The sequence below is a fragment of the Equus caballus genome, chromosome 7 (genome assembly GCF_041296265.1).
Source record: "Equus caballus isolate H_3958 breed thoroughbred chromosome 7, TB-T2T, whole genome shotgun sequence".
Lineage (NCBI taxonomy): Eukaryota > Metazoa > Chordata > Mammalia > Perissodactyla > Equidae > Equus > Equus caballus.
Window position 1 is genome coordinate 26,563,843 of NC_091690.1, and position 10,451 is coordinate 26,574,293.

A 10,451-nucleotide genomic window follows, 5' to 3' on the forward strand; every position below is an offset into this window, starting at 1 on the left:
CATAGGCTGACTGGGCTGCTTGATAAGAACTGAACTAGTGCTACTGAACTTTATTCTTTATTCTGTGGCCTGGGTAGGAAAAGATCCTGGGGATACCATTGATTCTCAAAGTGGAGGAAAAGGAAAAAGGAGACATTGAGACCAGAGCTGCTAAGTGGGGCAAAAGCGAGCTGCAAACTGGGGAAGCACGGATGAGCAAGTCTCCTTCCCACACAGGGCAGTCTCCCATTGCCCTCCTCCCCTTCCTCCCTGCCTGTGATATCAGGCCTGGGCCGAGAGAACCTATGGCTTGGGGGGGAGATGATCCGGGCATTCAAGGCTGACGTTAAATCATGGCTCCCCAAGCAGCTGGAAAGAGATATTGCACCTGTAAGTCCTGCATTCTACCTAGAGAGCCTTGGGTGTAGTTTCTGTCATTTATTTAAAAAAAAAAAAAAAGCCATTTATCACCTGCCAAGTATGAGGTGGTCCTCAAGCTGGGTTCTAGCGATATAAGCATGAATGAGTTCCTGCATTCCAAATGGTCAGAGAATTAAGCCCTGTGGACTTCCCTGGCCGCTGTGTGGAGGCCCAGGTATTCGGAGAACCCTCTTCCTGTAGTGGAGGCAGATCCCAGATAAAATACACTTGTTAATGTCTTTCTAGGTTCTTAGAAAATAATAGAAACCCTCAAAGGCAAATAAATAAAATGAAAGCATTCAAATCATGAGCTGAAACTAAGGTGAAGATGTGGGAGCAAGCGCTGACTGAAATCTTGAGTTGGCCTAGGGACAAAGACCTACCTGAAGGCTGAGATCAGAACTAAACCCAGACCCACCGCAGGGAGAGAGCCGGACCTGGGACTCCCACAGGAAGCAGAGACGACTGAAGGGGCAAACGTGCCCCCAGGACGCAGAGCTAATGGAAGAGGAAAACACCCCGAATTCAGAGCCGCAGGACTCCCTGACAAAGAGCCTCCAAATGGGAGCTCACAATCAAAGATCAGCCGCGTTTTTAAAAAGAAAAAATTACCTTGAATGGAAATCATCAAAATAGCAAATGAAACGCCAAGGACTTCAGACGTTAGAATTAGCAGATAAATAGAGTATTTCTATGTGTCAGATACAATTCTAAATGCTTCATCATGCACTGATTCATCTAATCCTCACACAAACCTATGAGATAGGTACTGTTCTTATCCCTCTTACAGATAAAAAAACTAAGTCACATTGAGCTTTATACCTTGCCTGAGGTCACATATTGATAAGTTGAACATGAGCATTCTGTCTCCAGAGTTCATGCTGTAAACTACCACACGAGAGGGCCACCAATATGGTAATGATTTATGAAATCTTTAAATAAATTAAAAATGAGTATTTTTTCCACATTTTTAAATTATTTTTAATTGTGTTAAAATACACATAACATAAAATTTACCAGTTTCATCATTTTTAAGTATACAGTTGGTATTAAGTACATTCACATTCTTGTGCAACCATCACCACCATTCATTTCCAGAATTATTTTCACCCTGCCAAAATGGCACTCTGTACCCATTAACAATGACCCCCCATTTCTCTCAGCCCCCAGCCTCTGGCAGCCACCATTCCACTTCCCGGCTCTATGAATTTGACTACTCTAGGTACCTTATATAAGTGAAATCATACAGTATTTGCCTTTTTGTGATTGGATTATTTCACTAGTATAGTGTCTTCAAGGTTCACTTGTGTCATAGCATGTGTCAGAATTTCCTTTCTTTTTAAGTATCATAATATTCCATTGTTTATACCACATTTTGTTTATCCATTCATCTGTCAATGGACATTTCAGTTGCTTCCACCTTTTGGCCGTTGTGAATAATGTCACTATGAACATGGGTGTACAAATATCTGTTCAAGATCCTGCTTTCAATTCTTTTGGGTGGATACCCAGAAGTGGAATTGTTGGGTCATACAGTAATTTTATTTTTAATTTTTGGCTGTTTTCTATAATGGCTGCATCATTTTACATTCCCATCAACAGTGAACAAGGGCTCCAATTTCTTCACATCCTCACCAACACTTGTTTTCTGTTTAAAAAAAGATGGATATTTTAATAATCAAGCAAAAATGACAGGCAGATTTGAAGAACAACCATATAGAGCTCTTAGAAATAAAACCTGTAATTATTAAAATAAAAAACGGAATGTTTGGGGCAAATAGTATTTAAGACATAGGTTAAGAGAGAATTAATGAACTAGAAGATGGATTGAAGAAGTTAGTAAGTTACTAAGAGATAAGGAAATTTAAAAATATAAAAACAAGGCTATGAGCAATGGAGGCTAGATGATAAGGTCTAACATACCCAGGTAGAGCCCCAGAGGGAGAGAATAGGAAGAATGAAAGAGAAACAATATCCAAAGAGATAACAGCTGAGAATATCCAGAACTGATTAAAGTCATGAATCCACAGATACAGCATGCGCCCCCATAGTGTAGACCCAGACAACCAAGGTGGAAACGTTAAGCAAATCCTCACCTAGGCACATTACAGTGAAGCTTCATAACACCAAAGATGAAAAGAAACTCTTTACAGCAGCTAGAGAGAAAATCCAGACCGCCTACGGTACCACAAAGGTACCACAATTATACAAACAGCAGACTTCTCCACAGCAGTAAAGGAGCTAGAAGACAGTGGAATCATATCTTCAATAACAGCCAATCAAGATAATAACAGCCAATCAAGAATTGTGAACCCTACAAAACTATCTTTCAAGAATAAAGGCACTTTTAGGAAAACAGAAACTGAGAGTTTGCTACCAACAGATCTTCTCTAAAGAAACACAAAAAGAATGTACTTTAGGAAGAAGGGAAATGACCCTATGAGGAAGAACTAAGATGTGAGAAGGAATAGTGAAGCAATTGGTAAAAATGTAAATAAATCTAAAGAAATTCTGTCAACATAAAATAACAATAAGATCTATTTTGTGGGTTGATAAAAAATCTAATTAAAATATGGGCTAACAATATCATGTAAGTCAGGAGGGGATAGTTGGAGTTAAAATAGTCTAAAGTTCTTTAATTGTTCAAGAGCGGGGTTTAAGTATTGATTAAAGTTATCCTTTATCCTCTGTGACCATAAAAAATTATGCATGATGAACATTTCATAACCCAGTTCTATCCTTCAGTGTTGATGCAGTCATCTTCAGATCAGCATATTTTCATCTCATTGTGAGAAAGCCCCTAGGTGTCAATGAGCACATGCCCTGTGCCAGAACCATTGTCATTAAAACATCCGGGGAAAGGGGAGCAAAGGAGACCCTGATATCAGCCATCAGGCTACTGAGCGAAGAGAACTAAGCAAATAGAGAAAGACCTCACCTCCTTAAAACCTAGCAAGATCAATAAATAAAGTTATGTTACAGAAAGTGTATGTACTGGATTCTAAGTGGTCAAAAGGGTAACCACCAAAAGAATGGAAATAAAACATTTAACTTCCAAAGCAACAACAACAAGAAATAGATTAAGATAAAACCAACAAAATGTCAAGCAATCTCAAAAGAAGAAGGAGGAAGAGAGCTAAGAGGAGGGAAAGCACAAGAAATGGAACAAATAGAATGTACAACATAGGATGCTGAAAACAAGAGTATCAACAGTCACAATAAACATTAAACTCCCCTACTAATACACGGAGATAGTCAAATTGGACAAAACTATAAATCAAGCTACATGTTACTTGTAATGGACACACCCAAAACATTAGGTTACAGAATGATTAAAACTAAAAACATGAAAAAAGATATAGAAGGCAAGCACTCAACCAAATTTAAGCTAGGGAAGCTATATAACATTTTTTTAAAATAGGGACTTAGGACAAAAAGACAAAACTGACTTTAGGATAAAAAGAGTTACTACATAATCATAAAAGGTTCAATTCACCAGGAAGATATAGTAAGTTAAAACTTATAAACAAAGAGAAGAAAAAAGAAAAGAAAAAACAGAATCCCTTTGTCACCACTGGAGTTGGCTATCACACCAAATCCTTACTCTGAAATGATATTTAAAGAGAAAAAATATTAAGCATTGTTCTGCCTTGCCATAGAAATCTACTTCCAGGTAACAGGATGGCTCAAGGTGATGAGGGAAAGCTCTTCTTTACAGAAAAATGTAGCTGATGGATGTAGATGAATGATATAAAATCACTGTTTGCAACTTCTAGTGAAATATGACTCGGGCAAGAATCATCGATGGATGCTAAAACCATTAAGTGAAAGGTTAATGGAGAAATGAATATTTGCATAATGCCCAAGCATCATCCCCACAGAGCCCCTGCTAATCTCAAGAGGAAAACCTAACTTTCAAATCAAGAAATCAGGCTGTCATCACCCTACCCGCTAACAGTGGAATGACCAGATATCGTGCCCTTCCCGACGGAGTATGAAGTACACCTCATGTTGCTTCACCTAAGGGCATCTCATCAAAAATCTTAACCTAAACCTTTACATCTGATTTCCAGTTTACAGGAAATATAAGCATTAGAAGAACAAGTTAAATAACACCACTTGGAAGCTAACAGACAAATCCAGAAAGTAGGACATTTATCACACAAGTGACCAAATCTCTTTAAGGACTCAATGTCATGAAACACTCTAAAGAGACGTAAGAACCAAATGAATCCTTGACTGGATCCTGAATTGAACAAATTAGCAGTAAAAGACATTTGGGCGAAGGGGTAATTGGGGAAACATGAATATGATCTGGGTATTGGATGATAATAAGGAATTGTTAATCTCATTATGATATTATACTTGGAAAAATATCCTTAATTTTTACAGATGCATACAGAAGTATTTGGGGTAAAATGGCACGAGGTTGTTAACTTAATTCAGGAAAAAAGATAGTGAAGCAAATATGGCAAATTGTCAACAAAAGTGAAATCTAGGTGATGATGTCTACTATTCTTTCTACTTTTCTGTATATGTGAAATTTTTCTCAGTAAATAGTTTTCTTAAACTTACATAAACACATATAAAATAGCCTCATAAACTGATAGAACTACAAGGAGAAATTGATCAACCCACCATCGCAGAGGAAGATTTCAGCACACTTCTCTCAATTACTGATAGTTCAAGCAGGGAAAATATTAGTAAAGTATAGAAGATTAAGCAATATGATTAGCATGCTTGATTAATAGACGTATTCGAAACTTGTACTCAACACTTAGAAAATAAGCATCCTTCTCATGCACATTTGTAAGAAATTGACTACATATTAGTCCATAAGGTAAGTCTCAACACATTTCAAAATAGTATGGGCACCCACCAGACCCAGTTTTTGTGCTCCCATCAATTTCCACTCAGCCTTACCTGCATGCCCCATGCCTCCACCTCTAGGCTGTAGTCACTGGCCTGGCTTCCTGCCTTGAGTGGATCCAGCTCTGGTCCCTTTCATTTCCCTGGTTCTAAAGCCCTGGCAACGGCCATCATCTCTTCTCCCAACACCACACTCGTCTCCACCTCCCCTGGGGCCAGGGCCGGGCTCTGGCTTGGGTGGTCTTCATTGCAGCCACCACAGTGGGAGCCACAGTAGCTCCAGCACCCAGAGAGAACAGCCTGTCCCCAAAGAGCTCTGGCTTCCCCAGGGCTGCCTGGAAAGGCTAACAAAACATGGAAATTATCGTCTATGGGACAAATGTTGAATAATGCAAGACCAGAGACAGAAAGGAGCCAACAGAGAAATTACTCATCCTTCTGCCCCAGATGGAACTATGCAGAGAAGCCCTCGTTCCCCAGAGACTGCCCTTGTGATTCAGCAACCAGCTGCATCGCTTGTGGAGCTGTGGTCAGCTCAGTAACCCATCACCTCGTTTGCTTTCTCTCTCTCCCTGCCTCATACCCCTTCCCCCCTTCCTCTTGCTTCCCTGGGATTGAACTTCATACTAAAGTGTTAAGATGCAAGCTTAACTTAGAAAACAAGTTTTCTAAGAAAGCTGAGCTAAGACTATCAAACAGAATAGCTCTCTGATTGAAATGCTGTTGTTATAAGGCAATAGCAAACAATACTTTTTAAAATATAAAATACATACATGTTGTTTAAAACACTTCTAAATAATTCAAGAAAAAGTTAAAAAGAAAAATTTACTTGAAATAGAATGATAATGAAAGTATAACATATAGCATATACATATAGAGGCATACATATTCATATTCATGTGTATATGTATGCATGGAATGTTGTAGGGTGACTTTCAGCATCCAACCTCGAGGGCTTGTGCTCTTTCTGGACCGGGACTTGTGCAGAGCTGGGCCTCCCTCTGCGTGCTACACTCAGAAAAACACTTCCACCAGGGAGTCTCAGAGAGAGCAGGAGGCCTCACCGGGCCCGACACAGAGCCTCTCTCGGCAGACCCTCACCATCGCTGGAAGTGTTAGAATGCAGATTCTGACTCAGCAGATTTGTGGTGGGGCCTGGAATTCTGCATTTCTACCAAGCTCCTCGGTCATGCTCCTGCTGCTGGTTCGCAGACCACATTTTAAGAAGCCAGGGGCCAGGATCCTCTCCCTCCCATGGTCCACCTGAAAGTCATCTAAAGATGTCCTGCCTTTCAGGCCAAGGGCCCAGACTGCTGACCTCACCGTCCATTCTGGCCCCCAAGGGGCTGTCCTCCCTCTGGGCAGGCCAGACACATCTCTAGAGATCCAGGCCTCTGAGGACCTCACTCCTTCAAGGAAAGAGGGGAAAGTCTAGATTCCCCTGCAGAGAATAGACATAGCCCCTGCTCCCGTCGAGTTTATGTCCTAGTTAGAGAAGACATGCAATAAACAAGTGAACAAACATATATCTGCTAGAGATGAGTGCTTTGAAGAAGAAAAAGCAGGATAAGGAGAAAGTGTTGGAGCTGGTGGTAGGTTTTATTGTTGATATCCCAGGGAAATCTTCTCTGAGACAATGGCATTTGAGCAGAGACCTGACTGAAATAAGAGAATCAATCTTGTGGATATCTGCAGGAAAAGCATTCTAGGAGAGGAACAGCATGTGCAAAAATCTTGAGACAGGAGGCAGCTGATGTTTGGAGGAACAGCAAGGAGAACGAACAGTGAGACTAGAGTGCGATGAGTCAGCAGAAGGAGAATGTTAGAAAAAGAAGAAATCAGAGTCAAGGGGGTCAGAATATTAGGGGCTTCTGGGCTATTGTCAGCAATGAGTAATACTAACAGGAAAGTTCTGAGCAGAAGAGTGACCATCTAATGTTTTTGTAATTTTTTTAAGATGTCATTTACATACAATAAAATTCACCGTCTTTAGTGTAGAGTTCTGCCAATTTCGACAATTGTGTACAAGCACACGACCACAGCTGCGTCACCCCCAAAAAGTCTCCCTTGCCCTTTATAACCTCCTCACCCCCACCTGCAGCCCATGGCAACCACTGATCGGTCTCCTGTCTCTATGGTTTTGCTTTTTCCAGGATGTCGTATAAATGGAGCTGTGTAGTAGGGACCCTTTCGAGTCTGAATTCTCTCACTTCGCATAATGCAGTTGAGATGGGCACATGGAACTTTTATTACTGAGGCGTTTCCCACTGTGTGGGGGTACAGCAGTTCACCCATCCGCCCACCTGTTGAAGGACATGTGGGTCCTTTCTTGTTTGGGGTACAAAATAAGCCTCTATAAACATCTCTGTACGGTTTTTTTATGTGAATGTAAGTTTTCATGAATTTCTTCTGACAAAGACGGAGTAACAGGAAATGGATTTACTCTCCCACCCAAGGTGGCATGCTCCTTCCTAAATTATCTCAACCTTGTCACTCTGCCTTTGTCTCTTGACTAGACAACTATGTCAAGCCCCACAATACTTCCTGTCTCCTGTCTTGCCCTCTCCAACTCAGTCCTGTGTCTCCCCTGCTAAAATCTTCCGATGGCTCCCCAGTGCCTATGAAATAAAATGGGAACCTTCTCGTATGGCCTACAAGCCCTGCACGCTCCGGGCCCTGCCCCCTGCCCTAGGGCCTCCTCATCTCCACTCCCCCCACACCCTCTGCTCTTCAACCACAGCTGAACTTGCAGTTACTTGAACCCCTGTCATCTCCCAGATTGCCCTGTGTTCACCAAAACACACTTCCTTTTCTCCTGGGCACCCAGCAACTACATTTCCCAGCATCCCTATAGGGGCACGTATGGCCAGAATGATGTGGTCCTCTTCCAGGCCTGGCCCGCGAGACATTCGACCCACCATCTTCATTTTCTCCTTCCTCATCCACCAGCTGCATGGAGAGGACTCCGAGGACCTCGAAGAGGGCAGAGCCGCAGAGCAGGATGCTAGGCCTCTGAGCGAGATCTGGAAGGTGGTCTGAACAATAGACCCGGATGGGACCCACAAGTGAGAAGCAAACTTGTATTGTGTTAAAAGTTTTCTGGTTCAGCCCGCTAGAGACTGTAGGCTCCCTGATAGTAGGGACCAAATCTAGCCCATTTTAGTGACACTAGCATCTAGCAGAGAACCTAGTTCAGGATAGGCACTCAATAAATGTTTCCTGAATGGATAATAATTGTGGCTAAAACTATTAGCCATAAACTGTTATATATTATATAGTACTTAACTGTGTACCCAACGCTGTTTAATGTGCTTTTCCACACATTAACTTGTTTATCCTTACTTCCATGCTGCAAGATACAGATTGGTATTCTCAGCCCCCATTTTACAGGAAGTTTTGAGGAAATTGAGAAACAGAGAGGTTAGATGCTTGTCCAAGGTCACACAGATAATAAGTCTTGGACCCAGGATTCCCACTCAGGCCATCTGACTCCAGAGCCCACGACCCTGTCCATTCCACCATACTACCTCTGCCCCCTGCCACCTGGGAAAGCTTTCATTCCCTGACAAGGCTTGTCTTGAGAGGCAGAGAAATCAGAGGCGACCTCCACAGGTCATCAAATCCGTCCTTATGCCCTGAGCCACTCGGCCGTGTGACATTGCCTTCCTGTTTGATATCTGCATTAGCACTGATGCCCCAACCTCCTGCGAAGATGGAAGTGAGGAGTTAGAGGGTCGTTCTCCACTGAGAGTCAACTGGACCCAGTCTGGGAGTTACTGAATGCAGAGGAGGAAGGAGAGTCGGCCAAAGACAGGATTTGAACTTTGGAGAAAAGAAGGGAAATTAGGCCTCAATGGTCTTTCTAAAGAAACCACTTCTGTTCCTTTAGAAGCAATGACTTAAGCCCTTGGGGGGTCAGCAAAGCCCACATCTCTCTTATGGAAGCAGCGGAGGGAGGAGAGCAGGCTTGGGGGGCATGTAATGAGGGGCCTCTAATGTGATCAGAGGAGGAGGGTGTGACCAGATCCTTTCCTGACACCAACAGAGTGAGTGGAGGACAATTCCCAGCTTCTGTACCAGGCCCTTTGGGAAGGTTCCCTACACACATATGTACACTACCTTCATTTTCAAGGTTACACAGCCCCTCAAGTCCATCTGGTCTATGTGCCCACCACCAGCTCAAATTAAGGACCCTTAATTTATGCATATTTTAGTCCTGGTTGAGCCAGCATGGGGTTAACAGGATGACCCTGTGTCCAGGTCTGCCCAGGACAGTCCCAGTTCCTAATCTGGCTTTGACACATTTGGTCGTCTAGTAGTTATAATGACCGTTGAGCGGGGAAAGGAAGTAGCAATGACACAGAGCAGTGATGGGGACCGAACCAGGCCTTGGGACTGACCCTTACCCGGGTAACTGCGAGTTCAGGGCATAGCATTCCAAGAGTGTTCTAAACACAGACTTGGACCAGGAAACCTCAATATGCAACCGGTGTATAGCTGATGGGAAGGTGGCAGGAGGTCCAGGCAGCAAGCAGAACCTGCAGACCGGTGAGTGGTGGCATGGCCATGCAGGTGATGAGTCCATTCAGAGTGGGAGCACAGAGCAGAGCTCCTACAGCCGCGGGCTAGAAAGCGGTGCTGTCAGAGGCATCTGCTGAGGTGGGGGAACCTCAGGGATGTCTGCCCCACTCGGGTCCTTGATAGAGGAAGAAGCGTCTTTCAACCAGATCTTTTGAGTACTTAGTGTTTAAAACCCTTTGAAAGACAGTCTGAGGCGAATCCACTGAAGAGAGGGCTGCAGTATGGTGAGAAATTGTGATATGACAAGGTACAAGAATACAAGCAGACACACACGCACTCACACATCTCCCTGATTCCTTCCCAGCCTGGCCTTATGCCCCGCGGCTGGAAACTCTCCTCCGAAGGCAGGAGTGCTGGGGTAACCTACACTCAAATAATTCAAGATGGACAATATGAAATGTGCATGGGTAGAGTCGTTCCTGAGGTATAAATGTAAGCCTCCTCCCTCCCCTCCCCTCCACACAGCTTGTCCCCTGGAACAGCAAGCTGGAGGGACCGGCCAGGCAGAGCTTAGTGTGCTCGTATACTCCAGTCAGTAAGTTGTTTTGTGCTTTTCCTCTTTAAGGTTGCCCTTGTTCATTCGAAACAGATTTGACCTAGAG